The sequence below is a fragment of the Camelus dromedarius genome, chromosome 21 (genome assembly GCF_036321535.1).
Source record: "Camelus dromedarius isolate mCamDro1 chromosome 21, mCamDro1.pat, whole genome shotgun sequence".
Lineage (NCBI taxonomy): Eukaryota > Metazoa > Chordata > Mammalia > Artiodactyla > Camelidae > Camelus > Camelus dromedarius.
The window spans coordinates 10,330,592-10,354,684 of record NC_087456.1 but is presented as its reverse complement, the minus strand read 5'-3'; positions in this window follow the sequence as shown (position 1 = coordinate 10,354,684).

The following is a 24,093-nucleotide window of genomic DNA, read 5'->3' as shown; positions in this document are numbered from 1 at the left end:
GGAGCCTCAAAGACTTAAGTGGAAGAGTATTTACAAAGCTGGGAGAAAGATTTGCATTTGAGCTAAAAAAAAATTCCTAGATAATCTTGAAAAAACAAATTAAAAAAAAATTTTAGAAGCCTGAAAAAAAATAAAGCTTGATCAAATGCCATAGGAAATGACTGAGGAAGGATTCAAGAGAGGGATGTAGAGGGAAGAGGAAAAGTAAGGGGGAAGAAGAAAAGAGAGAGAAAGGGGGATAAAAAGAGTGGGGAGAGACAGAGAGAGAGACAGAGAATGATTTGTCTCCCCGCCTCGTACATTAGTAGGTCCCACTCTTGCACTAAAGACTAAGGCATGGGAACAGCTCACACGTCTACTTCGGTACAAATGGTTCCAGCTTCCCATACAGGACTCTGCTGGAAGTGGTTTAGGGACCCATCATTTAAGACAACTCTCAGCCTTCCAGCCAACAACATGCATTTTGCACTGTAAATGCTGCACAGAGAGGGAAGGTTAGCATGTCTGTGAAGCCCAGGAAAGTCCGGGAAGTTGAGAGAACAGGGCCTAACTTTTCTTCTTCGTGCTCCATTTGTGATCATGGGCAAGAGGCTTAGAGGCTTACCTTCTCTGGTCTTTGTTCTTCCAGCCTTCCAGGGGAGACAATGACCTACTGTCTCGTTGGAAGAAGCTGAGGAGGGGAGGTGCTGAGCCAGGGAGAGGAGGGCAGAGGCTGGCCCATTCCAGACTGGCCTCATGCATACAAACACTGTACAGTCTAGTCGCCGACAAAGTCCTTCCTTCCTGTGGGCTGCTCAGGATCTCCTATCTCCCTGGACTCTCAAAAGTCAACAAGAGCCACTCAACTAACTTCAGAGGTTGCGATTTGATATAAGCAGTGTGTAGCACGTGACAACAAAGCCCCGGGCTCTAAACAAGTCGGAGCTCAGCCCCTGAGAGTCCAGTCGGGGATGAGATGCACTTTGGTTTTCAAGCCCCATTGACCCAGGCTTATCCACAAAGACAGGCTGAAGCCTGGGGCACACGATGGAAGTGGAAGTGGCAGGTTGGCCCCAGGCAAACATCGTGTGCAGTGGATGAGACCTGTCCTTGGAGCCTGATCCTACATCTGTGAAAGTGAGTGATAACAGCTGGAAGTTATAGTCCCCAGGAGGGTGTGTGAAGGGAGATTAAAGCCTTTTACTAAGCGGGGCCTGGGAAGCCCAGGAGGAATGGCTGGGAGCCACCAAAAGTCCAGGAAGCGAAATGGGGCATTGAGACCGCTCAGTGATGTAGGTACCAGCACTGCACACGACCCCATGGGCTGCAGCTGGAAAGTTGGGGTATACATTTGGAAGATGAAGTCCAAGTTTACACCTTTCCCTGCCTTATCTTTGGACCCATTTGCCTGTTGATCTTGACCTGACCCAAGAGTGTAATGAGGGAAAAGTACCATTAGGTGGCGATGCAGGCAAACTTTTCTCCCACTGGTCCTGAAAGAAGAGCACTGAGGGTTTGTCTCTAACCTTAGGCTCACAAGCCAACTAACTCATCCATGTCCCCTGCATCTCTGGGACAGCTTTAGCATCCAGCTGCTCATGAAGGCTGTGTGTGCTTGGGTGTGTCTGTGCATACATCCATGTGCAAGCCTGCCTGTCAGTGTGTATTTTTAATTCAATGTGAGCGACCAGCAAATGAGGCAGCAGGGACACATGGGCGGGAAGTGACCACCCGGGACCACACTCTGTGAAAATGGGTTGCCTCTGTCTTCTCTGCTTGATCTTTGCTGGGGGAAAAGACTGAAATTGGATGCAGGGAGCACTCCACGGCAGCCCTCTTCAGAGCAAGCTCACATTTCCACAGACGATGCTGAGCTTCCCGCTTTGCAAAGGCCTTCTGCCCGAGACAGGCTGGGCTCCCTTCACCTCCACTGCTCCTTTGCCTCCGCGCTGTGGTTCTGTGGCCGATGAAGGCTTCCTCCCATCCTGCTCTTCTCTCTCTGGGTCTTGGCCACACTGATCATGAGTTTTGTGCCGAAGCACAGGATTTGGACCAGCTTCCTATACCCCATGGGGCACCCCAGGGCCAAAGGAGCAAAGTCAGCCTTTCTCGGTTCATCCAGGGTGCACTGTGCTCACTCATCCTGGGGGTGGATGGAGAGGGGCACATATTTTTGTTTCTAAGTCAGAGCAAAAACAATGTCTTGTTCCAAAGGAAAATGCCTCTTGGTGAAAAAACACTTGAAAGTGCAGAGGAATAAGTTCTGTTCCGTCCTTGGTGGCCACCCCGTTAGCACTTTTACTTGATCTGTTGCTTAGAGTCTTGAACTGCCTGCCAAGGGAAGAATTTCACCCATAGTCCTTGAATTTCCTCATGTAAGGCACTGGGCCATGGCCACAGGGGAGACCCAGTGTGTAAAACTCAGCCATTGCTCTGCAGCCGTTTTTACCCAGCTAGAGATATACTAGCCACACCCCCCCGCCCCCAGCCCACAGTACGGTGGGGGTGACATTCGTGTGTATAACACACCCTGCGATTGGGCCCAGGTCGGGCACAGTGACCTCTTAGGTGGGCTGAAACACCCTTCTTTTCTTCCCTGTATGAAAAAAAGATAAAGGAATACAAACGTGAGCAATCTTGCAGGAATACTATTGAATCTGCTTCATTTTACACATCCACAATATTTGACGCTATTTAGTCCAATAGATAAAAACCGTGCACTGATAACTAGAATAGGAAGCAAACATGGGAAATAAAAACCAATATCCAGTGAATTATAGGGCATCGGGATGTGGGAGCAATTGAAGCCAACTGAGAGCGGGTGGGTGGGCACTAGGAAAGGGTCTCCCTCTGAGATGAACTTTGAGGGATGAGTGAACATTTTTTCAAGGTAATTCTCCAGCTTTATTGATATATAATCAGCAAATAAATTTGTAAGCTATTTAAAAAGGATAATGTGACACTTTGATGCAAGTACATATTTTGAAAGTGTTTCTACCATCTAGTTAACACAGCCATTACTTCTCATGTTTATGTTTAATTTTTATTTATAGTTTTTAGTGAGAACATTTACGTTCTACTCTCCTGGCAAATTTCAAGCAGTGTTATCAGCTATAGTCATGATGTTTCAGAGGAGATCCTCAGATCTTGTTCATCTTTGGAACGTTTGCACCCTTTTATCAACCTCTCCCTGTTTCTCTACCCCTAGTTCCTAGCAACCACCATTTTACTCTTTGCTTTTATAAGTCTGATATCTTTAGATTCCACATGTAAGAGAGACTAATTTTTTGAAAAACTTCTGAACTGTTTTTATAGTGGCTGCACCAATTTGCATTCCCAACAACAAGGGCTCCCTTTTCTCCACATCCTGGCCAACACTTGTTATCTCTTGTCTTTTTGATGAAAACCATTCTAACAGATGTGAGGTAATATCTCATTGTGGTTTTGATTTGCATTCCCCTGATGATTAGTGATGTTGAGTACTTTTTATATAGCTGTTGGCCATTTGTATGTTTTCTTTGGAAAATGTCTATTTTGTTCCTCTGCCCATTTTTAAATTGGATTGTTTGGGTTTCTTTCTTTCTTTTCCTTCCTTCCTTCCTTCCTTTCTTCCGTCCTTTATTTCATGGTATGTGTTCTTTATATATCTTGGATATTAATTCTCTGTCAGATACATGAATTGCAAATATTTTCTCTCAACTGGTAGGTTTCCTTTTCCTTCTTCTTCCTTCTTCTTTTTTTTTTTTTTTTTTTTTGGGATGGCTTTCTTTGCTGTGCAGGAGTGTTTTCATTTGCTGTGGCCCTACTTGTTTATTTTTGCTTTTGTTGCCTTTGCTTTTGGTGTCAAATCCAAAAACTTCATTGCCAAGACTGATGTCAAGAAGCTTTCCTCCTATTTTTTTTTTCTGGGAGTTTCATGGTTTTGGGTCTTACATTCAAGTCCTCAATCTATTCTGAGTTGATTTCTGTATATGGTGTAGCATAGTGTTCCAGTTTTACTCTTTTGCATGTGACTGTCCAGTTCTGCCAACACCATTTATCAAAGAGATTTTGCTTCCTCATTGTATAGTCTTGGCTCATATGTCGTATATTAATTGATCAAAAATGTGTGGATTTATTTCTGGGCCCTCTATTCTGGTCAGTTGATCAATGTGTCTGTTTTTATACCAATACCATACTGTTTTTATTACTGTAGCTTGGTAACGTAGTTTAAAATTAGGACGTCTGATGTCTTTAGCTTTGTTCTTCTTTCTCAAGATTACTTTGGCCAGTTGAAGTCTTTTGTGATTCCATACAAATTTTAAGATTTTTTTCTATTTCTGTGAAAAATGCCTTTGGAATTTTGATACGGATTGCATTGAATTTATAGATTGCTTTGGGTAGTATGGCTATTTTAACAATATAAATTCTTCCAATCCATGAGTTTGGAATATCTTCATTTATTTGTGTGTTCTCAGTTTCTTTCCTCAGTGTCTTATAGTTTTCAGTATATATTTCAGTTCATTATCTTCCATGACTAAATTTATTCCTAGGTATTTTATTCTTTCTGATGCAATTGTAAACAGGATTGTTTACCTCAAAGTATTATTTAAAAAAAAAACTTTGTTGAGATATACTTCAAATACTATAAAATTCACCTACTTCAGGTGTACAATGCAACCAGTTTTAGTATATTCACAGAGGTGAGCAATTATCACCACAATCTAAATTTAGAACATTTTTTTACCATAAAAAGAAACTCAGTGCAAATAAGCAGTCACCCTACTTCCTACCAAGCCCCAGCCCTAGACAACCATTAATCTACGTTCTGTCTCTGTAGAGTTCTCTATTCTGGATATTTTGTAGTAATGGAACTATACAGTATGTGGTCTTTAGTGACTGACTTCTTTCGCTTAGCATGATTTCAAGATTCATCCATGTTGTAGCATGTATCAGTACTTCACTTCTTTTACTGGCTGAATAATATTCCATTGTATGGATATACATCTGGTTTATCCATTTATCAATTGATGGACATTTGAGTTGTTTCTATGTTTTGGCTACTATGAATAATGGTGCAGCGAACACACATGTACACATTTTTGCACGGGTATAGGTTTTCATTTCTCTTGGGTGTATACTTCGCAGTGGAATCACTGGATCACACGTTGCCTTATGTTTAACTTTTTGAGAAACTGCAGAACTATTTTCCAAAGTGGCTGCAACTCCAATTCCAATTTCTCCATATCCTTGTTATTGTCTGTATTTTTAATGACAGACAACCTGATGGGTGTGAAGTGCTACCTCACTGTGGCTTTGATTTGCGTTTCCCTAATTACTGACTATGCTGGGCGTCTTCTCATGGGCTTACTGGCCATTTACATGTGTTTTTGGGGAGAAATGTTTATTCAAATCCTTTGTCCGTTTTAATTGGATTCCGTGTCTTTCTATTTATTGAGTGGATGAATGAGTTTCTGAGAGGAAAGGTGCAGGAGCAAAAGACTTGATGAGGAGAAAGGTGACTGCTGTTGAAGAGTGGGAAATAAAACAGATTGACGGGAGGGTAGCATTTATGCAGGAGATGTGAATCTGAATTTAGCAGAAGTGACTGCCAAACATCTCTATTTATCTATCAAGTGGGGATAACAATGAGGCAAAATGCAATAAAGAACCAGTGTTTACAGATAACATAAACTCATAAATAGAAGCTAATGCCATTGCTGTTATTGGCTGCCTAAAATGGGTTGGTCACTAACTTAGGAATATCATGTGTGATCGATTTGATTTAATCCTCCCAACCAATCTAGGAGTTTTCCCATTTTTCATACTAGGTAACTAAAGGTCAGAGAAGTGAAGTAACTTGCCCCAGGTTATCCAACTTATAAATTGCAAACATGAAAACTCCAAACCCAGGTCCTTCAGCCCCTGAAGTGCTGTGGGCAGTGCAGAGCACTACTTGGGAGATCAAATTACGGAGGGACATTTTGAGGCTCTTACTGTACAGGGTCTTGACTGCTCAGAAGGAGAGTTCATGCTTAATTTGGAGGCATGGGAGAGCTGCCATCTATGAGCAAGGAAGACTAGAAGCCACGTTTTGGAAAGTTAAGCTGGATAGTTTGGAGTAAGGGACACCAGGAACTGGGAGACAGGTTAGGAGGCTATTAAATAGTGAAGAATAAAGAGTGCAGAACTGAAGAGGCCACAGAGCATCCCAGAAGACAGACATGCAGTGCTGCCCTGGAGCCAGCTTATACTGGCTCCAGAGAGAGCCAGTTACTAAATTTTCAGCCATATGTTAAACACTGGTGTTATTATAAGTTACATTACATAAATTTAAAGTGTAAAAATTTACATTAAAAATGAAATACATACTCAAAAGTCATTGCTTCCTAATGCTTTTTGCTGATCCCTCTGCTCTTGGGGTTATGTCATCTGTTTTATCTACGCGGTGGAAATGCTATGTGATGGGGCACTACCACACTACTCTCCCCAAGGCTCAATGACATCACGTTGGCACCTTGAAATTGGCCGTGGTGGGGTAACTGTAGCATGGAAATCAGCAAGTTCCAAAAATCAGGGGTTTTCTTTTGGAGGGTGCTTGCTGGTGAACATTTACCCCGCACCACTGGGGAGGAGAGTGTTGTGGAGGAAGAATGCGTGGAACCTGGCAGCTCCACAGATGGAGTGCAGAGGAAGAGGCCCAAGAAGGATAGGAGGGCTTCTGGTCTGTGACGTTCACCTGGAAATGTCCCACGTGAGGGATGCGGGACGCGGAGCAACAGGAAAGGCAGGCTGACCCGGAGCGCTTCCTCAGGGAGGCGGGTCTGTTTCCGGGTGTGAGAGAGGAGGAGGGGTAGGTGCAGGGGTGGAGGAGCACAGGGAAGACATGTTTAGTCTATGGATCCTTTTTCTGGTCACCTGATTTCTTCAGTCATGGGATGAAGAGTGGAATTTTCCCGGGCAAGGACTTTTATCTTTGACTGAGTGCTCACTTCAGGAGTCTGCTGGTTTCTGAGTAGAAAAGATTTGAAGTGAATTCTCCTTTCTTTCTGAGAGTGAAGTGAAAACCACCAGTCTCTGGTTTTCCTGGACAGTTAAAAAAAAATCCAACAGAGTCAAAATCTCTAGGGATAACACGTGTGATGAAAATCCAGTATCTACTTAAAACTAAACGTCTGACCTTGGACAAGTTGCTTAACCACTCCAAGCCTCAGTTTCCTCCTCTGTCAAATTTGAACACTGGACTAAGAGCTTTTCTAGCCTGAGTTCTACCAGACTTTGCCCTTCACGCCATGTCTCCTTGCTGTCTGCTCAACTGCTGGGCAGGCTTGACTGAGTTCTGGGGACTCTGGTCCCAAGACAGTAATTTATGAAGCAATCATTCATCTGTTTGTCAACTATCAGGTGGTGGAGGAAGGACTGTGGTCCCGTCAGCCTGAGGAAAGGCGACACAGAAGGGCTTTATCAAAGGAAATGGGATGGATGGTTGGCGGGCTTCCCGGTGTCAGGGAAGTATTGATTCAGGCAAATATATGATCTATCACATGAATATCTCAGAGGCTGTTGCGAATAGAGACACTGCAGTATGGAGAGTGTTTTTTTACATGATGAAGGATGGCGTTTTCGGTGCCGCATCGTTGCAGTGAGAAGTGATGCGCGGAGCCCTGCCTCACTCCCCGAACCGTGCATTATGGAAACAATGATGCTCTCTCATCACCACAGGTAAGTGGAGAAATGTACAATTACAGTCCTAATAAAATCAGAGGAAGAGAGATGACGGCACCTTCCCTAGGGACCCCGAGTTGCCTGGGACCAGGTAAGATGTGAGGCTGCTGATTAGACTTGCCGGAAGCTGCCTGTTGGAGGAGTTTCAGGGTGACTGCGTCTTCCTGCACTGTTGTCTTTCTTGCCTGCAGTCAGTGAGCCAACAGGAGCCCTTTATAAGGCCTTAGTCATGCTGAATATTGTCATCACAAGTGGAATTATCTTAATCACATGTCCTAACTTTCCATTTATACCCACTATCTACTTCCCTCTGTATTGGCATTTGAGCCTATGAACAAACCTGCTTTGCTGATATTGGAACTGGACTTAGAGGGGTCATTTAACTCATGGAGGCTATTCTGCTGTTTAGCATAAGAGCCAAGACCAGAATTCAGGCTTCGCTGATAGTCCAGGGCTGATTTCTGCCCTACATCAGTCTTGAAGCATGCTGCAGAGAATGCTCCCCTTAGGAAACTCCCTATAGCCCATTCAGAAGCCTCAAACGCTGCGTTGCATTAAGACTAGTGTTAAAGGAAGAGACCCTTGCTTGCCAGCCTTCCTACTGTGGGCGGGGAGAAAGACACACCTGGATTCCAGCCTCACGTGTGCTGCTTCCTCTCCTGTGTATTCCAAATACTCACTGTTTCTAAGCCTCACTTACCGTATCTCTAAATGGAGAACTCATAGTCAGCATGTATTAATTGAGCATCTACTATGTGCCGTCTATTAGATCTAATGTGAGCATCTATTAGATGCTGGTAATAATAGTGCCGACCTCACACGTATTTTGGAAACAATGAAAGGAAATGAAGGCAAGTCAAATGCTAAGTATGGTGCCCGGCCAATGATAAATGTTCGGCTGGGTGCTAACAATTAACAGGAGCAAAGTTCCCCTAGTTGTCCTTGTTTCTTTTGTAAGCATTTATTTGAGGGCCTGATATAATCTGAGGGTTCAGGAATGAAAAAAGCACAGTCTGTGTCATCGAGGAGTTCTGTCTTACGCTACTGGTCATCCTGGGATGGAATCCCCATCTCTGCGACTGGCACAATCATGCAGGCTTCTGTGAGATGTCAAGATCAGCTATGTAAATATCCAGCCCAGTGCCACAAACACAATTAGCACTCAGTTAATGATGCCGATGATCATTATTATATTATCCTTACTATCAGATTATTATTTAACAGATTAATGGATACTTTCAATGTAATGTAAATGTACTCGATACCTAGAACACAATTAGCATTGAATTAACGAGGCTGAGTATCATTATTGTTAGATAAACACTTTCCATGCAACGTGAATGTACTAAAGGGGACAAAAAGCAAAGGGACCACAAAGGGGTGAGTTCACAGAGCTGGCCTTTGGCAGATGTACTGAAATCACTCTGGAAGCAAAGGAAGAGAGGGGCTGCCACAGCTGAGGGAACAGAATGCGCAAAGCTCTAATGGTCAGGAGAGGCGACAAGTTCCGTGTGTGTGGCCAGAGGAGAGGGAGCGTTGGGGAGGGTGCATCACAAGGTGAGGCCGGAAAGATGGGGCCAAGTTGTAAAAGACACTATAAGAGACTAAGGAATTTGTTCTGCAGAAATTGGCACTGGGGAGCCACTGCTGATTCATAAGGGCATATTTTGGGATGGGAGACAGAGACCAGGCAGGATGCTTTTTTCTGGCCCCTGCTTTCACCCCACCTCCGTCAGCCAGCTAAATATTCAGCCAGGAAACCTGAAACTGACGCCCCATCTTTCCTTGCTATTGGGATGCTGAACCTGGGGTGGAGTTTATACTCACCACGCCCCCAGCATGGCCACGCCTTGGTAGAAGCTCGGATGAACATTTATCTGAATTCACGTCCAAAAGCAGAAGGATGAAAAATTCTAAAAATTCAGACTGTTTGACCTCCACTTAGCAGAGCTCGGTTTCCGAAGCATCTGGATTCCAGAGGCTTCAAGGCTGAGGCAGTATCCCTGTGGTTAATACCTAGAGCTTGATCTGGGTGATCCAGCCAATCAGGATCCAGGGGCTGGAAAATGAGAAAAAAGCAGATGGAAGCAAAAGCTCTCCTGCAGGCCTGGCTGAGCTAGGGAAGGTTCAGGTCCCTCACTGTTCTTCCTCTGCTTCCCTTGCATCGCTGTTGTATGTTGGTGCGCTTCCTGATAATCAGCATCACTAATTGAATCATAATTGTGTCCTGGGTGTCTGGTATATTCACCCCGCATTGAAAGTATCTGTTTATCTGTTTAATAATAATCTAAGGGCTCTGATAATAGAGTAACGATGATCAGCATTACTAGCTGAATGCTAATTGTGTCAGAGGCATCGTGCTAGACATTTACGTGTATCATGTTGACACCTCACAGAAGCCTGCATGGTTCTGCCAGCAGCAGAGGCAGGTTTCAAACCCAGGATGACCTGTGCCTTTAGAAAGAGCTCCTGCCTTTTTATTCTGCATGAATGATGGACTGTTGTCCACTTACCCTTTTGGGATTTTAGCACTGTTATTAACTTGTCAAGGTGTTTCCCCTCTGTTTTAATTCCTCTTGCTCAGCAGCAGATGGAGGACCACGGGCACAGCTGATTTCTCAATGGCTTTTCCCTTCTAGGAGCAGCTGTTTCCTTTCTCCTGGTGACCATTGTGAGTGGAAGTCACAGTGTTCGTGCAGGTGCTGAGCCCGGCTCTCCCCCTCGGCCTGTAGAAGTCCACCTTCTGCGGTGTGGAGCTCCCTTCCTTTGCTCCCTTCCTCTTTCTCTGGGAGAGCTTGAATGGATGTCAAACTTAACACCGCAAAGCATGGGATTGTGTGCAACAGAGAACCAACCCCGCCCTGCCCTTAGCAGAAAGAACTTCTCTTTTCTCTCTGCTTAGGAGTGAACTCCCTCGGTACAATGTAGAAAGGAGGTGAATCTACTGGTATCAGCCCTTTGATTTCTTGTTCTAAAGCTTCCAGAACCTTAGGTGTTGCATGGAGACCCAGGGCCTCACAGCCCAGCTGGGTCCTCATGAAATTAAGCCTCTCCTGACTTCCCCTGAAGATCAGTAGGGAAAGGTCATCACGCCCTCAGGAGACCTGAGAGATCTGCTTTCTTAGATGATGCTGGTGGTAAAACCACTCAAACCCTGGTTCCTGGTCACCCACTCAAGCTATTTTTTTCCCTTTAAACAGAGCTTTCAGGACAGAGTGACTCAAGCTAAAGAGTGTCATGGTGGGACAGAGTCTGTTTGGGCAGACAGAACTTTGGAATCTTTTTTTTTTTTTTGAGAATCTCTTTTCTGAGACTTTATTTTGTTTCCTTTTTAAAACTGAAGTATAGTTGATTTACAATGTTGTGTTAGTTTCTGGTGTACAGCAAAGTAATTCAGTTTATGTATAGATTTCCCTCTTTGTATGTTCTTTTTCATTATAGGTTATTACAAGATAGTGAATACTGTTCCCTGTGCTGTACAGTAGGACCTTTTTGTTTATCTGTTTTATATACAGTAGTGTGTATCTGTTAATCCCAAGATCCTAGTTTATCCCTTTCCCTGCTCTCCCCTTTGGTAACCATAAGTTTGTTTTCTATGTTTGTGAGTCTGTTTCTGTTTTGTAAATAAGTTCATTTATCCTTTTTTTTTTTAAAGATTCTACATATGAGTGATATCATCTGATATGTGTCTCTCTCTGTCTGACTTACTTTATTTAAAATGATAATCTCTAGGTCCATCCATGCTCTTTTTTTTTTAACCATTGGTTTCAGGATAATTTTTTCAAACATTAGATGTCTGTTATATGTTACATATTGTAATAGATGCACAAGGATATAACTTGTTATGAATCCTTTCCTTGGAGAGTTTATACTATAGAGAAAGAAAAATATATAAATCCATGAAACAGGACAGTATGATCCATCACTGCCTTGAAACTGCAAGGCATTGGGGCTGGGTGGAGTAGAACTGGACAGGGGACAAAGATGAGGGTTGGAATAGATAAGGGCTTAGAGAGGAGATGAGGCTTCAATGAGCCCGAAGGGCATACGTTGGAGGAGAGGAAAGGAGAGGCCACTCGGGAGGAGGGACCTCTGTGCCCGCTCCCCCGGGTCTGCTGAGTTCTAGCTACACTAGCCTTTCGTATCTCTGACCAGTGTCCTGGCTTTTTCAGAAACTACGCTCATGCTGTTTCATGTGTGTCATGCTGCTGGCACACTCTCCCTCCCACTCTTCCTTCAGCTCCTTGAGAACTTAAACTAAAAATGTACTTCTTCAGGAACGGTCTCCTTGACCCCCTCAGTCCAGTTTATGCTCCCCACCTGCTGCAGTGTGTTCTGTTCTCACATCCCGCATCGTGCTTTTCCTTCAGTTTCTCCACACATTGTTACTTGTACATTTATTTGTGTGATTCTTTGTCTAACATCTATTTTTCACATTCAACAGGAAGTTGCAGGATGGAACTTTTCAAAGTGACATCCAAAGAAATAGTTACATCAGAATCACCTAGGTGCTTAAAAAAGAATTAAATAATGCGATTTGCAGCAACGTGGATGGACCCATAGATGATAATACTAAATGAGGTAAGTCAGACAGAGAAAGACAAGTATCATATGATATCACCAATACGTGGAGTCTAAAACAGTGAGATAAGTGAACTTATTTACAAAACAGAAACAGACTCAAAGACATAGAAAACAAACTTCATGGTTACCAAAGGGAACAGGGGCGGGGGATAAATTAGGAGTTTGGGATTTGCAGATACTAACTACTATATAAAACAGATAAACAGCAAAGTCCTACTGTATAGCACAATGAACTATATTCAATATCTCGTAAAACCTATAATGAAAAAGAATATGTATATGTATATATGAATCACTTTGCTGTACACCAGAAACTAATGCAACATTGTATATCAACTACACTTCAGTTAAAACAAAAGGAATCACCCAGGTGTTTGGTTACACAATGCAGATTCCGAGGTCCACCCCAGCCCCACAAAATCAGAATCTCTGAGTGAAGCTTAGGAATCTGTTTCAGTCGTTGCCTGGATGATGCCTGTTGTCCGCTGCCCGCTCTGTCATCATGTGCATCTATGAAATGGACTTAGGTACCAGTTCAGTCATAAGGAGGAGCTTTCCACAAGGACCTGAGGGATCCCGGGGCAAGATGAAATAGTGTGTTGAATCTCGTGCTCAGAAGGTTTGTAAGTGCAGTGTGAGTTTTCCGTCAGGTGGGTAGATTTAAGAATTCTTCCTCAGCCCACACCAGGAAATCCAGATCTGTGAAACGATGTACTTCTTTCTTATGCCCACAGGAGGTCAGTGAAACATTAGGCCTATCCTTTAAAAAAATTTTTTTTTCAGAACAAGAGTTTTGAACAGTGCTGTTTTAGAAGTAGCCTGCTTCCACATTACAAAAGATAAGCCTTATTTACTAATAGGCTTCTCAGGTGAGTGTTTGAGTTTCTAAGCAGCCAAATATCCAGCAGTGCCCTGCTCTTTGTAGAGAAAGGTACATTAGCTTTCAGGTTCATAAACTTTAATCCATCAGTAGGCTTTCTAAAACAACTGTACTTGGAGCTCTGGGAGTCATTTTAAGGCAGAGAAAATTCTCTGCTTTAAATTTCTCTAGGGTGCCTCTTTAGAAGAACTCCAGATGTCTGGTGTGTGTTGTTTCATGGGTCCCCCCAGTGGACCTGGGGCAGGAGGATGATTAGCGGAGCTTAGAGACGGGCTAATGGAGGCTCAGAGAGGTTAGGCCATCTGACTGAAGGCACACAGTAATGGAACAGAGATCAGACCGCGGGTCCACCACTTCATCATCCAGGGCCTTCTTTACCAGATGTGATTAATGTCATGGGAGTTTCAAGCCAAGTGCTGTCTTAGCCAATTTATACTGTCCTGTTTGTCTTCTGTGGAGCTTCTGTCTGGAGCTCAGTAGTTGGTATTTCCCTCACTCAGTTTCCTTTTCCTCTTTTAGCACCATGGTCAGCAGGTGAGAGCTGAAGAAAGAGGATCAGGGAAGAGCCTTCTGCAATAGGCATCGGGGTCTGTACCCACTCCTGGAGCCTTTGTCACTGCCCTGGATTAAGACGTAAGACCTCAGATGTAAGACGTAAGATGCAGGCTTGCCCCTGGGGCTAGTGACAGTGACTGCTCACTGTCCCCGGGGCTCTGATGTGTTTCCATCTCTCACTTTTTTATTTTACCCACAAGCAGGGGGCTTAATGACACACAGCACACATCCAGGAAGTGCCAGGTCACAGATGCTTGACTCCAAGAGGAAGACCATGCTGACCTACATTAACCAGCTCATCCACTAATTAATTAGCTTACTTGCCAGACAGTTCATGGGAAATTCCCGCATGCCAGGCATTTTCCTGGGCACTCAGGGTGTCAAAGATGAGCAAGATGTGGGCTCTGCTAGGAAAGAAATTGCTTTCAAGCAGAGGAGGTCGAAAATAAAACCAGTAATGACTGAGTTACATTCTGAAAAGGGTGACAATGGGCATTTATCAGGGAGAATATGGAGACAAACAGGAGGACATCTCTCACCAGGAGAGGATAAGTTGGTTAGTGACGTTGTTTTACACTTCCTTGAGAACATCCCGTGTAAGATTGGTGGCAGTGGTAGCAGTAGTGGAGTAAAAGACAAGGAGAAAAGGAAAAAAGAAAACATATCTTTGGACAGAGGCTCTGGGTGCCTCCCTAAGGCCCCCTGTCCCTCCCTGGGACTGAGCATTATGGGGGACCAGTTCCACCGAATGAGACATGTTGACAGGTTCAGTGTGAAGGTCTCCTCCCCTTGGAGACATCCTGGACAGACTGCAGAGGAGGATGCTCCTGTCACCGACCATTCCCTGTCCAAGGATCCTTGGTCAGAGTAGAGTTTCCGAATGAATCCTAAGCCCCAGTTCCCCTGAATCCACTGAGTGACCCATCTGGCCAAGCCACAGGAAGGCAAGGACTCCCACGTCTGGACTGATCTGGATTGCTCCAGATCAGTTCTGCATACACATCCTGGGGGCTGACAGCTTCTCCCATCATGCAAACCCTTCTTCTTCCACTCATTTCTCTCCTCCTTCTTTTTGGGTGACCAACTCATCCTTGTTGGCCGGGGATTGTCTCTGTTTTCTTACTGAAAGTCTTGTGTCCCAGGAACCCCCACAGTCTGGGTAATCTGGGATGACAGGTCCTTCTATCCTGTCCCCTCTTCTTCTTTCATGCTTCTGTTTACACATTTGCTTCCCTTTCTTTTCTCCTGGCCTCCTAACCTGCAAGTATAGGCATTTCAGTCACTGCAAGGGTGATGCGTCAGCCCTGAAGCAGCTTTATTTCACAGCCTGCCTACATCACATCCCCTTCTGGGGAAATTCCTGCTTATACCCCCTCTGTTACTCTAAAGCTTTCTTTTCTGTGGTGGGCGCCCCCTCCCTCTGGCCACTGATTTGACTAGGAGTGGATTCTGTCCGGCAAATGGTGGCTTGGGGTGAGCTGGGATCTGATCTGCTCTCTCTCTCTCCCTTCACCATCTGCATTTATGTGGCTCCAAAGAAAGGGCATGATTGGCTTGCTTTGCCACCAATAAATGAGAATGCCCCAGCTGGACAGAGAGGCACCCAGCCCTCTTGTGTCTATACCTCTGCCCAACTGACCTGCTAAGTAGCAGGGGTAATTTCTCTAGCAAATCCCAATGCTGGTTTTGTAGCAAGTGTATTGGTTTCCTAGGGCCATCTTAACAAAGTACCACAAAACCAAGTGGCTTAAAAGAACAAAAATTTATTGTCTCACAATAGTGGAAGCTAGAAGTCCAAGATCAAGGTACCATTCTCCTGTTGAAACCAGAGGGGAAAATCCTTCCTTGCCTCTTCCTAGCTTCTGGGTTAGCCAGCACTCCTTGGCTTGCAGCTGCGACACTTCAGTCTCTGCCTCTGCTGTCATAAACAGCACTCCTCCCCTGTGTCTCTGTCTCTGTGTCTCTTATCTCTGTGAGGACCCCATCCTACTCCAGTATGACTTCATCTTAATTCCATCTACAATGATCTTACTTACAAGTAAGGTCATGTTCTGAGGTGCTAGGGGTTAGGACTTCAGCATATCTTTTCTGTGGGCACAACTCAACCCATGACAGCAAACAAGTGAGACAGGATGGATCAGGGCCACTTTCTTTAAAAGGTGGCTGTGTATACTCCAGGCACTAAGTATTCACAGCCTTCCTTCAGACTACTTCATTGGCCTTTTGGGGGGCTCTCTCTCTCTGTTCCTGTCTTTTTGGTTTTGTTTTTGTTGCTTTGGCTTCTTTTATCTGTTCCTCTGCTTTTTTCTTTTTCCATCCCCTGACCTCCTTTAAGCCGCTGCTCCCAGCCCCTCAGTGTACCTTCCTCCAGGACACAGCTCCAGGCCTCACTGCCACCTTCATCCCAGCTTGAACCCCTTCCTTGGAGTCACTGCTTTTTACATTTATCCCTGGGACCTAGAGAAGGGCTGGAGGCAGGGTGGTGACAAGGACTAGGGGATTGTGTATAAAAAAGTATCGCTGAATAATGAAGATTTAATCTACCCAGAAATCTGTTTATTCCTTTGATCTCTTCGTCATGGTATGTTTTTCTTATATGATTTCACTGGGGAAAGGAGTTCTGCTTAAAAAAAAAAAAAGAAAGAGAAAATGACAGCTTCAGGACATACAGTGAGAGGAGTCCTTTGACATAAGGTTGAAAGTCCCAGCTAGGTGGGCGCCTGGAGACCTGTAAAAGTACTGACTAGGCATTCAGTGTTAACTCTGGCTTGAGACCTCAGAGGTCACCCCCTTATTAAATGTGTGAAATCCCACTCCGCCTCTGCCCCTCCTTGTTTTAAAGCCAAGTGGAAGACAATCATGGAAAACAGATACAGTCACCCCTCAGTGTCTGGGGGTGGGGGTGGCTCCAGGACTACCAGCTCCTCCTCCCACCCCTACGGAGACCAAAATCTGTGGATGCTCAAGTCCCGTACGTAAAATGGTGTGGTGCAGTCGGCCCTCTGCATCCTTGGGTCTCCGCAGTCCGTGGACACAGAGGGCCCACTGTGCGCTTGGCGGACGTTCTGATGGCGGGTCCAGGGTCCCGCCCCTTGTTCTTTCCCTTCGGCCATTGCTGCAGGTTGAAAGAACTCTTTACATTTTGAAAACTGTCAAGTGGTAATCTAAGCCACAAATTTTGGATGAAGATGGGGCCCGGATAGGAGCAGTGGTTTACCCAAGGCCCCGCAGTGATTGTTGGCAGGGCCCCAAGCGGAGGAGAGCTTTCCCATGGTGAGAGCAGAGCTCGGGCCTCCAGCCAAGAGCAGAACAGGACTCCTCTTGCTTTGACGTCCATCATCCTCATCTCCTGGCCGGGGATTTCATCCTCTCCTGGCTCCACCCGTCCAGCTCTTACTCATCCTTCAGTATTCAGCCCAAACACTGTCTCCTCTGTGGAGTCCTTCTCCACTGCCCTCGCCAGCTAAGCACTCCCCATATTCCTCCAGCCCTTGGCCATTCCTATCAGCATTCTACCACATAGATTTGTCTGGGGTCAGTCACTGACACTTCTCATTAACCTATAACCTGCCTCATCCCCAAGAGATTTCGGACAGATGTTTCCCCTGCTATTCTGGGGGCAGAGGGAGGGTGTTCGACAGTATAACTCCAGCACCTAGCACAGTGCCAGCACATAGTAGGGGTATAGTCATTATTTCTTAGAATAAAAGAAATATGAAGCTGGGTAGAAGCAGTGGGGTAGAAATCAACTTATGTTCTCAGCCAAGGTGCCCCAAACTTTAATGCACATTAAATCATCTGGGAATTGTGCTGAAATTTAGATTTCATTCAGGAGGTATACATTTAACGATTAATCCACAATTCTACATTTAACAAGCACCTAGTGGCTACGGATGCTGCTGGTACTCAGGTCACACGTTTGAGTGACAAAGAAGAGAAGGTTGCAGTATGCTCTGCAAGCTGTACTGAAAAGGGACTGGAGAGTAGGGATAGAGCCATAATGGGCAAGGAGTTTAAGGCACATCCAGGGCTGAGATTAAGCACACCACTGAGATTCAGAATGAGCCTTGCAGAAATGTCTCCAGCTCGTGATTCCCTGGGGCTCAGGGAAACGGGCTTTGGCACTGCTGACTTGGGGAAAAGTCAAAGCCATCAGGAAGTTCTCTCACCAGTCAGCATGATGGGTCCCTCAGAAGGAAAGATAGACTGGGAATCTCAGCAACAGTTGCTCACATTTGGGAAAGAATATATATTACACAAAATGCTATACATACGCTGTCTCAAAGATTCTTAAGGGAGCGGTGTGATGTTCCATCGTACAGATGACAGAAAGTCTTACCCGGTGCAGTGCAGGCCACCAGACACTGATGGAAGGGATACTGTGATTAGATTTTCATTACATCTCTTACAGCACTTCCCCTGTCCTAGCATCCTTACTATTTCCGTAGTATAGCTTGTTTGAATGATTATCTTCCAGGCAAATTGGGACCCTGTCTGAGTTGTTTGTCATCAGCTCGGCCCCTAGCTGGGTCTCCCACCTAGAAGGCACTCCAAGAATACTGGTTAAATAAATGAATGTGTAGTTTCACTATGGGAGGATCTCCACTTATACACTCCATCAAGATTATGGGTTGTGTTCAGCTGATTACAATATAGCCCTAATGACGACGTTAAGGCTGTGTGTTTGGTCCCCCTACCATGACAGGCATAGCTTTGCCCTGTTTTCCTCCTAATATGCACTTTGTGAAGACGGGACCTATCACTGATTCAGGAACTTGGCCTCCTGAATCAGTGTCTTTGGGGATGAGCCTAGGAATCTGTATTTTACATAAAATTCAATGTGATTCTCATCTACTTTAGGGTTTGAAGATCTTCGATCTAGGCTGGTCAGACACATCTCCCCAGAAGGAGTTAAAGATCTCTGTCCCCTCCTATTCCCACTCCAGTGACTCACTCCAGCTTGGGCAGGATTCAGACTTGCCAGTTGTCATGATTTTTCTTTGAAGCCCCTTAGATCTAATTCCACTCCCTTCCCTGAAGGGCCTAGAGTGGGGCAAGCGTGCCTGGCTCAGGAACAAACAGAAATTCCACCCCAAATCCTCATCTTCTTTCTCTCGCCTCCTCCCCAGCTTGAGAAACGGCCTTCATCCCTCCCCTGCCTGTGCTGGCGGAGGGGAGAGCCGGCGTGATCAGGGATCTGATTAATCTGCTGGGCTGGCATCAAGAGATAAAAATCCAATCTTTTATACCTTTTAAAAACCTGCCCCAGGGAGAGGACAGTAAACCAGGACTCCCTGTTCTCCGAGGACCTTGGTCATTCCTTCTCGGTGTTGAGATAAATCAGATCAATTAAGTTCCCCTCAGAACACAGTGTTTCTTTTTCTGCTCAGTGCATTCCAAATGGCAAATCTTCCACCCTGGTCTCCGGACCTCCTCCGAGTGCTGCCAGGATGGGGTGTCGCACCTCAGTTCTGGGATAGCTGATTTCTATCACTTGAATCCAGGTTTTACTCCTTCCCTGCTCCACGACCTTAGGCAAGTCACTCAATGTCTGCTTTCTCACTACATGTCTATTTTCTCAGCTCTGAAAAAAGAAAGGATCCTATTCCTCCAACCCTTCACTAGGGCTTCTGAGGACACATGGGTTGATTCTTGTTTTGAAAAGAGTGGAGCTATGAACTACTACAAGAAGGACTTGACCTGGGCAGTACCCTGAAGTACCCTCCACCAGGGGTTCCATCTGTAGTCAGCCGAAGATGACCCACTGTGGCTTCCAGTAGTCCACAAACATTGGTGAGATCAGAATGCTGCCATTCTTGAAAAATTCACATTCCCTGGCTCTGCCAGAGAATCAGTGATGCTCCACGTCATTCTAGTGCAGATGGGCCAGTGGTCCAGGTATAACATCCAAGCGACCCTGGTGAAGAGGACTGGCTTGCCCCATGTGGTAGGTGGAGAACTCTGCCCTCCATCCCCCTTCGGGGACTTTGACTTTATAGCCATCAGTTTGTATCAAGAGATGGGAAGTTACTTACTCAATTTCCCAATAGCTTTCAAATACACTAGAGGAAGATTTAGGGGAGTTAGGCAGGCTGGCTGTTCAGGTGCTTAGATTTTGAGGGACTCCTGGCCCCGCCCATCGCCTGGGTCTCTTCTCATCTGTGCCCTCACCCACCAGCACATCCCTGTCCTGGTTCTTGGTACCTCAGGTCCGTGACCAGAGAATGACTTATCTGTTCAATTGGTTCTGAGGTACCAGGACTGACACAGGTTTAGTGGGTTCTGACTCCTTCATATTTTTATTTTTAAGAGGTTCATTATTTTCTCTGTCTGAAAATAATTCTTGATGGGCAAGAATTTTGGGAACATGGCAGGGGCTGACCCCTCAGATAACAGCGTAGAGGAGCTGGCCTACTGGGCCTTTCGAGAAATTCTTAACCAGGAAACAATTGCATGTCAAGCTATCAGTGCCGCTGTCTCTTTTTAAATTATAAAAATGATGTCAGTCTCCCAGTTAAAACCTTCCAATGGTTTCTCATTATACCTTAAATAAAGTCTGAACTCCTTACCCTGGCCTTGCCTACAGCCCTGGGCGCCCCTCAGACCCTCACTCTCTCTCACATGGACCTTCTCCCTGTTCCCAGATGTAAACTGGCCATGATCCTCCCCGCCTTGGGCCCTTTGCGGTCAGTCACCATGACTTCCGCTCAGAGTCCCCTCTCCTTACATTTTCTTTTTTTATTGAAGTACCGTCAGTTACAATGTGTCAATTTCTAGTGTCCAGCACAGTGTCCCAGTCATGCATATACATACACATATTCGTTTTCATAAAATTAATTACTAATTAATGAAAATAATTCCCACTCTCCGGCTGTGACTCTGCCACTTATGAGCCTTATGGCCTCAACGAGTCATTTTTGTTCTCTGGGCTTCATGAGGGGTAAATGTCACCAGGAATGTCATCAGCACAAAGTCTGAGTTCACTGTTTACCAGCTGGAAGGCAATCAGGTCTCCTCCCCCAGGCACGGGGCCCAAAGGGCTTCCCTAAATTACCACAGAGATGCACCTCCCCGGCCTGCATGGGCCTGGCCGGGGACTTCAGAAGGGAAGCTAGTGAAAGGGACCACCCTTTGAATACTAAGTGGGATCTTAATTTCTCCTTGAATTGACAAGCTTTATATTATTTCCCTGCCGTTGGCAGATGGGGGGAGAACCTTGATGGTGTCTGAGTTAAATATGGCCAGGATTTATGGTGGAATAAAAGGTCCCAGATTAATAGGGTTTCTTTTCTCTGAACCGTAAATTGGAAGCCCTGGTGTCTGATCGGCTACTAAATCTGCAGTCCCGAGGGCTTCGAGATGCAGAGCTCTGGAAGCACCCTCCTGGCCGCTGAAGGTTCGAGCAAATGATCTCACCAGAGGCTCTGCCCTGCGAGGCGTGCTGGGTTGAAGGGCAGAGGGACCTCCTACCACATTTGCACGGTGATGATGGTGTCTGATCCAGCCTCTGCACACTGGCTAAGAGGATGTCAGCCTTTCCCCGGTCATCTCTGGAGATGGCCTGAGCAGAGGGCAGCAGACAAGGGGTGGCAGGAGCTTAGACAGACAGCATCATGGTTCAGCTGCTTGGAGTTATCTGCACAAGTTCGATAAGCATCTCCTCTCCCTCCCTCTCTGGAAGAAAGCTGCAGAGATGGAAAATCGTGCTTGGGGCCACGCCTGCAAGACCCTAAGGACACTTTCTTTGAGAAAATACCCTGCCCTTTATGGACATTCCCCCATCCATATAGAGGAGCATGGAGGGTGGTGGGGAGGATGTGAACCCAGTGATGGTGTTGGGTTTTGTTCTGTGGCTTCCAGCCTTCTCCAAGGCAGGGAAACAGGCTGTTGACTATGAGGGTTGTCATGACAGAAGCTAAGACATTCAGTGCCTTTATGGGGCTTAGGAGAGCTGCCCCCTCTGAGTAAATGTAGCCCAGTGCCAGATCTGGACTTTAGCCTCAACTTGCCCTTTAGGCTGCATACATCTTTGCAGAGACTAATGTACACATCCACACCCAGCTGCTCTGCTGATGGGAATGCAAATCTCAGCTATGGAAGGAGGCTTTCCATCACCAAGACTTGTCATTTATCTCTCCCCGTTCCCTCTTCTCTTTTAAGCAACCCCTTGAAGAAACTATCTGCTAAAAACACCCAGACAACTTACCCCACTGCCTATCTGGGACTTTTGGTGGAACCACACCAGGCCGTCCAATCCCGGCAGGAAACAGAAACAAGGAGCAGAGGTTGGGGGAAATGCAGAGGTTGACAGTCAGGTGGGCTCCACCCCAGGGACCATTTCTGCTGGCGTCTTCTACCATCTTGCTGATGTCTTCTACTGTCTTCCTGACCAATCTTGGAGCAGCCCCAGCCACTCTCTGGGCCAGCAGTCATTAAGCTGCTCTGGCTAGATCCTCCATGGACACATAGAAGAACATTAATATCCAAGCTGCCTTTTTTAATTTTAATGTCAACAACTCAACTTATTTTTTGGCTTTTTCTTTGCTGCATTAGAAGCCAATTTCTCTTATAGACAGGAAGGTGACCTTCTCTTGAATAAAATACAAACATTTTTCCTACTGCCAACTGTGCTTCTGAAGACCAAACCCTCCCTGTCATAAAATAAAAGGAAAACCACTATTGTGTGTGCATGTGTGTGTCTGCGTGTGTGCACATGTGCGTATATTAATTATTAAGGATAAAATTAAAACTGTACTCTGGAGTCTTATGAAAGAAGAATAAAATAAAACTTTTTGGGTTGAGGGCAATGCAAGTATGTTCTGCAAATAATAAGAAGGAAAGAGGAGGGGGATCTGGTACCAGGAGTGTGTTGGAGTGAAACGGCCAACCTGGGGTTCCAGGCAACTGGGCAAAGAGGACTGCTATAGGGGTACTGTTTGAGTTGCTAGGAAGTGGGCTGGATCAGGATCTTAGCCAGGGGACAAAGTACCTATTATTTAGTTCACATGAGGGGACCACCTCATCTGCCCCTAAAGTCCTCATCAGCCCAAAATCCAGTGACTTGCAAGTCTTTTCTTTTCTGCCATATAGATGCCCCATGAAGCTGTCTCTCTGCAGAGGTCCCAGATCAACTATATGCTGCTGGTTCAGGAAAGGGATCCTGAACCAGCAGCAAGGAGATGGGGAGAAGCTGATGCACCTGTGTGGAGGGGTTATGCTGAGCCAGCGAAGGTCCAGGGAATTACACATGTGAAGCTTGATTTCTCCAATAGGCAACCTCCTCAAAGTTGATAGGATTATTTTTTGGTGAGATCACATCCAATTGTAAAGGCATGAGGAACTCTTCCAATTTTGAAGAACATAATGGCAGGTTATTTTATGAGATAAAGAATCCTTTGGTCATGAGCCAAGTTTGGCCCAGGATTTAACTTAAATAAATCCTTGTAAAAATCCAAACATCTTGGAAAGTGGATTTTTCTAAACCTAATAGAAATACAGCCACTCTTTAGCTCCTGGACAGGAGATAGAAGTGTGTCACAAGGAGCCCTCCCATGTCCTCTCTTCTACCCACGTTCAAGCTGGAATGTATTTGTGAGGTTTGCTGGGACCAGACTTCTCAGACTAAGACCCATTGGGTGCTGTAGTTAGAAGGGGTCTCAGAAGTCATTTGGTCTACCTTCCCACCTGTTGTAGCAACATCCTGCTCATGATGGATGACCACTTGAGGACAAGGGCCACTGGGTCTCATTTGGCTTTGATTCCCCACACCTAGAAAATCATTTGTCAAGTAGCACGTGCTCAGTAAATATGGATTGAATGACTTGCTGACTGATCGAGTAAATGAATGCATCTTTGTCAATAACAAAGACTATCTCTTTGATCAAAACTCTCATTAGGCTCCTCTGAACCCTCTTCTCAGCTAGGCTCTGGCTTTTGAGTTTCCATGACCATCTTTTCATTGCCCAAATTTAGCAAGAATTTTGCTAAATCAGTTTAACCAGAATCCTCCATCCTTAACATCCGATCGAGTTTGTCACCACCATTCTCCAGGTGATGTCTGGTCACGCTGGCGTCACCCTGGCGTGCCTTCAGCAAGAATCCTATCAGGTTGAGCTAGCCAGCATCCCCTCTTACTCCTGATGTTTCCTCTTAGTCACTTTTAATCTTCTGACTCCCTCCCTGATCCTTGGCTACAGATTTCCACTTTTCCTTGTACTTGGAGTTGAACCTCATCTCTCTCCTCTCCTACAAAGCCCCATTGTAATAGCTCCCCTTGAATAACGTCTGCCTTACCATCTTTGATGAGGGCCACGAATCATTTTTCTTTAATGTCAGCAGCTATTTGGACACTTCCAGAGACAGGCTTCTTACTATCTCAGAAGACTCTATAT